This window comes from Bos taurus, chromosome 27 (assembly GCF_002263795.3).
Source record: "Bos taurus isolate L1 Dominette 01449 registration number 42190680 breed Hereford chromosome 27, ARS-UCD2.0, whole genome shotgun sequence".
NCBI classification, from domain to species: domain Eukaryota; kingdom Metazoa; phylum Chordata; class Mammalia; order Artiodactyla; family Bovidae; genus Bos; species Bos taurus.
The window spans coordinates 1,324,707-1,330,706 of NC_037354.1; the positions used below are offsets into that span (position 1 = coordinate 1,324,707).

The 6,000-nt window shown below is 47.0% G+C and overlaps 1 long non-coding RNA gene across 1 annotated transcript in view; it reads right to left on the reverse strand.

Annotated features, from left to right (window-relative positions):
* LOC132344028 (uncharacterized) overlaps nt 1-5,634 on the reverse strand; it is a 35,619-nt gene extending 29,985 nt beyond the window's left edge. The window contains exon 1 of the long non-coding RNA XR_009493090.1: nt 5,060-5,634. This is a non-coding gene — a long non-coding RNA (uncharacterized lncRNA). The remainder of the gene's footprint in view (nt 1-5,059) is intronic.
* Nucleotides 5,635-6,000: the final 366 nt, after the last annotated feature.

Consider the following 6,000-nt stretch of genomic DNA (forward strand, 5'->3'; position numbering starts at 1 on the left):
TTCTCAAAACAAATCTCTGAAGCTGGGCCCTTTGAGCCGCACTGGGTTCTCCTGGCTTGACAGCGCCACCCCTGGTGGCTGGGGTTACTGCTGCACCCAGCCCCCAGACTGGACAGGTCTGCCCTGCTGCAGCTGGAACCACCACCACCCCCAGGAAGTTCTTGATGCTGTCCCCAGGGCTCTAGTCCCATCACAGCCCCGAGTCTCTGCATCACTCATGCTAACCTCGTGCCCAAGGAGGGCGCACCCTTGCTGGCTCTGCTCACAAGCCCATCTCCTGGGTGCTGAGATTCAGGAGAACAACTATCTGGCATCCCCTGTGCATGGGAGCTGGTGAATGCATCTGAAAATGAAAAATTAAATCTGAATCATACATGCTGATGCAGAAGGATCGCAAAAAGGTATGGTTTATTTACAAGGTGCCAACATCCAGGATAAAACATGTTTACCTAAGACCTGAAGGTGGTAGTGAGTAGCATAATCCTGCATCTACTGAAGGTGTGTGTGTGTGCTCAGTCGCTCAGTCAAGTCCAGCTCTTTGCAACCCCATGGACTGTAGCCCACCAGGCTCCTCTGTCCATGGATTCTCTAGGAAAGAATACTGGAGTGGGTTGCCATGCCTTCCTCCAGGGGATCTTTCTGACCCAGGAATTGAAACCACATCTCCTGCATTGGCTGGTGGATTCTTTACCACTGAGCCACCTGGAGAACAGGATGGAGGTTCCTTAAAAAACTAAAAATAGAGCTACCATATGATCCTGCAATTCCATTCCTGGGCATATATCCACAGAAAACTATAATTTGAAAAAAATACATGAACCCCCTGAGGTTCTCTGCAGCACTAATTACAACAGCCAAGTCATAGAAGCAACCTATATGTCCACTGACAGTTGAATGAGGAGGATGTAATATATATGTATGTATACACACACACATACACACACACATGAGTATTACCCAGACATTAAAAAAAATGAAATAAAGCCATTTGCAACAATATGGATAAACCCAGAGATTATGATAGCAAGTGAAGTGAGACAGAAAGACAAATATCTTATAATACTGATTATAAGTGGAATCAAGAAAATGATACAAATGGAATTTTTACAAAACAGAAATAGCAGCACAGACATAGAAAACAAACTTATGGTTAGGAAAGTGGGGAGAAAGAGCATAAATTAGGAATTTGAGATTAAATATATATACAACTATCTATAAAACAGATAATCAACAAGAACCTACTGTATAGCACATGGAACTATACTCAATATCTTGTAATGAGGGATAATGAAAAAGAATCTAAAAAAGAATATATATACAGCAAAGTGATTCAGTCCTACATATATATACATATAGACATGCTGCTGTTGCTAAGTCGCTTCAGTTGTATCCGACCCTGTGTGACCCCATAGACGGCAGCCCACCAGGATCTTCTGTCCCTGGGATTCTCCAGGCAAGAACACTGGAGTGGGTTTCCATTTCCTTCTCCAACGCATTCATGCATGCTAAGTTGCTTCAGTCGTGTTCGACTCTGTGCGAGCCTATGGACAGCAGCTCATAGGGTTGCTCCTCTGTCCATAGGATTCTCTAGGCAAGAATACTGGAGTGGGTTGCCATTTCCTTCCTTAAACTTATGTACATATTGTTTATTAATTTTTAAATGTCATACAAGTGCCTGAGAGGTCTTGACTACCAAGACAAAGCAGCGTGGCACACATAACATGAAAGCATATACACTGTGTATTCTACATGCCAAGCCATGTTTTGGGGCATTCCGCTATGTGAAAACTCATTCTCCACACAAACCTGATGAGGTAGACAGTTTTCTCCATTTTTCAGATGAGTAAACGTACAGGCAGAAATACTAAGAGTCTTGTCTGCTGTCACATAACTACAGAAGTCGAACTAAGATTTCAACCTGGACAGCCTGTTTTGTGTGTATTCTCTTAACCATCCATGAAAGCCAAAGTGAAAGTGGCTCAGTCGTGACCGACTCTTTGTGACCCCATGGACTTTACAGTTTATGGAATTCTCTAGGCCAGAATACTGGAATGGGTAGCCTTTCCCTTTTCCAGGGGATCTTCCCAACCCACGGATCGAATCCAGGTCTCCTGCATTGCAAGCGGATTCTTTACCAGATGAGCCACAAGGGAAGCCCAAGAATACTGGAATGAGGAGCCTATCCCTTCTCCAGCGGATCTTCTCAACCCAGGAATTGAACTTGGGTCTCCTGTACTGCAGGTGATTCTTTACCAACTGTGCTATCATCAACCATCCATATTATCTTTCTATTCACATGTTTGACAGCTTATTGTGCTATTTGGGTCAAAGAAAATATTTATTTTCTTGAATTAATATATTATTCCGGTACAGAAAATTTCACATACCATTAAATACATCTGTCTCAGATTTATCCCTTGATCTGGCTTTGAGAGAAGGGAATGGTATGCTTCTATCTTTGAATAACCCTAATTAACGTATCTCCTTGCACATGATATTATTTGTCTATCTATTATATATTATTATCTAGCCAGCTGTCTTGGCTGAGTGAGAAAGAACATGTTCCTAGGAGTCAATTACCTAAACACACATTAAAAGAGCTTTTGAAAAGGAATGAATGATTTTTGATCCAAAGTGAAAGCTTTTTTGAGTAACTAAAATAACAGAATTATCAGAAATAATTAGCAATCATTGATTTTTTTTGTGACACTCATCTTTCTAAGTACTTTATAGTCATATTCTGAAGTAACAGTAAAAATTAGTCCATGGTTTTACATCCCAAATAATGCTCACCAACAAAAGACAAATTCTACCAAGTCTCAATGGTCAATTAGGTTTGTTTTCAATTAATCAATAACCTTCATATATTGTCCCACATAGAGCTAAAAATGTCATTCAAAGGATGAAATGCAACAATATTTAATCTCATTCTCACTCAGTTTCAAATTCCCCTTTGGTAACTGAGCAAGATCTGAGGATCGGGGTTGCAGACTGTTTGAATACAGATAGAGGATGTCAATTATAATTTTGCTCATTTTCCAAAGGATCAACCTCAAGGTTAATGGAATCACACTGAAAAATGAAAGAAAATTCCAACACATTAAAAAAAAAAGACCTCTTAAAATTCAGTTATATATGTTCTCAACAAAGAAGTTTAACTCAATTATAATGACTCATCAAAAGAGTGTAAAATGAATCATTCGAGGACTCTAAATTCATTATGGAATTATTCTGAAATCTGCTAACTTTTAAAATTATGTTGGAAAACCCATCACCATTAAGATAGCATTAATTTTTTAGAAATTAGTAGACAATATTTTTGCAAAGTAACTGTCTCATTTTAAATTTTAATAACAGTTTAATTTTTTAACAGTTACTTTCCAAAAATATTGTCTTACTAATTTCCAAAAAATTAATGCTATCTTAATAGTGATGGGTTAGGGTTAACCCGGAGAAGGCAATGGCACCCAACTCCAGTACTCTTGCCTGGAAAATCCCATGGGCGGAGGAGCCGGGTAGGCTGCAGTCCATGGGGTCGCTAAGAGTCAGACACTACTGAGCAACTTCACTTTCACTTTTCACTTTCATCCATTGGCGAAGGAAATGGCAACCCACTCCAGTGTTCTTGCCTGGAGAATCCCAAGGAAGGGGGAGTCTGGTGGGCTGCCGTCTATGGGGTCGCACAGAGTCGGACACGACTGAAGCGACTTAGCAGCAGCAGCAGGGTTAACCCTAACCCTAACCCATCTGTTTTGTAAGAACAGACATTTCTTCCAAACAGGAAATGCAGATCGCCAAGAGGCACATGAAAAGATGCTCAACATTACTGGCTAATCAGGAAAATGCAAGTCAAAACCACAGTGAAGTTTCAGTTTGTACTTGTCAGAATGAAAAGTAAAAAGTGTTAGTCATTCAGTGGTGCCTGACTCTTTGTGAACCCATGGACTAAAGCTTGCCAGGTTCCTCTGTCGTTCGGAATTCTCCAGGCCAGAGTACTGGAGTGGGGCAGCTGTTCCCTTCTCCAGGGGACCTTCCCCATCTAGGGACTGGACCCAGGTCTCCCGCACTGCAGGCAGATTCTTTACTGTCTACCCTCAGAAAGACAGGAAGCACTGAGGATGCTGTGGATTAAAGGGAATGCTCCTACACTGCTGGTGGGAATGGAAATCGGTGCAGCCACTATGCAGAACACAGTAGTGGAAAAAATTAAAAATATAACCAACAAGAGATTGAGCAATCCCACTCCTGGGTACACACACAAAGAAAACGACAACACAGACTGGAAAAGAAACATGCAACCCACAGTTCACAGCAGCAGTATTTACAAGAGAGGCAGCTAGGGAGATCTGAGCCCGCATGGGAGTAGGGCCGGGCCATGAGCACCCCGAGGCCCGCAGTCACAGTAAGAGTCCATGCACTTCCCAACCAGCCTCGTGCTGAACGCTCAGCCACCAACCACGGGGCCCTCCTGAGAGGCTCTGAGCACGGGCTCCCGCGGCTCTGCCCTCTGTGCTGCCCCTCAGGCCCCAGCCTTTCCCGAGGCCACAAGGACTCTACACAGAAGAGAAGGTCCACACCTTCTCACCATCGGTCCATCCCTCCAACTGCCCCAGGGCGCCTGGCCCGGCCTCCCCACCGGTGTCCGGGCTTGTCCAGGCCTCTCCGCAGCCCTCCTCCGCCGTCACGTGATCACTTCCCTGCCGGTCGGTGGTTCTGCTTGATGACGGCCAGCCCTCGGACGTGCAGTGACAGCTCCCAACACTAAGACCTCCTGGATCTCACTCCTTCGGCAGCCACTTTTCCTCTTCACAGAGAACCCTGAAAGGGCCTCCTGTACCCGCGTCCCCGTGTCCCCGGCAGCCCCCACCCCATCTTCCCGACGGCATGCAGCCCACCCCGGCACGGCGGCACCCGTGTCTGACCCTTCATAGCACTCACACAGTCGCTTCCCCTTCTCAAGGCTCCTCCTTGAGGGTCTGGGACACAACCTCATCTTGCGAGCCCACCCTGCCCTGGGGGTCTCAGCCAGGCCTGGCCCCTCCAGGCTCCCAGGTTTTACCTCTGCTCCAGCCGTACTGCCAGCTGTCCCCAGGTGTTTCCAGGGTGTCCGAAACGCATCGAGTGCCACTTCAACCCGAACCGGCCTCGACCCGCCTCACCTCAGCCTCCGTGAAGGGCACGGCTTCCCTCCCATGTGTTTGAGTCAGTCCTCCCGGGATGGCCTGGACTCCACCCCGCCAGCATGTTCCGCGGGCTCCACCTGCAGGACGCGCCGGGATGCACACCTCCGCCTCCGCCCCGGCTCCCCACCACAGCCTGGTCCACACGGCAGAACCACTCCGTTCCTGAGTCACCACACGGCTGTTCTCGGCTGAAGACCCCCAGGGGCCCTGCTCTCAGGGTCAGAGCCCCACTGCCCACAGCCCGGCCGGACTGCCCGCGCAGCTCGCGAAGTGGCAGGTCCCACTGGCCCCGGGGCACCATCCCCCCACTCCTGTCTCCTCACTTAGGGAAACGGCTCCAGGCCCTGGTCTGGTATGACCGACAGATGCTGGAACGGGTGTGAGCTCTCCTCACTACTGGAAATTCAGGATAAACTGGCAAAAATATACAATAATTTACATGTATCAATGAACGGTTAGTTTTGGAAAGCAGTTCTCTTAAGGCAAGAAGTGTTTTGTCAATATGTAACGGGTTTACTATATTTTAATGGTTACAAGTGAAAACTGAGACAAGCATGGCTCCAGTCCAGCAAATCGTGGCCCCACACTCTCCTCTGTGAAGTGACTTCACAAACATGTGAGAAGCCGCCCGCCAGGACGCACGCAGCAGCCCCCCATCCTCGGACCCTGTCTACCCCCAACGCTTGACAGGACAGGAGGAGAGCCAGGCAAGAGGGATTCATTCCTGCTGTGGACTTTCCCATGGGGGCAAGGTCAGGCTCACCTCCCCCTCTGGAGGCGACCCTCAGGAAGCTGGTGAGAGGGAATAGCAGGGGTG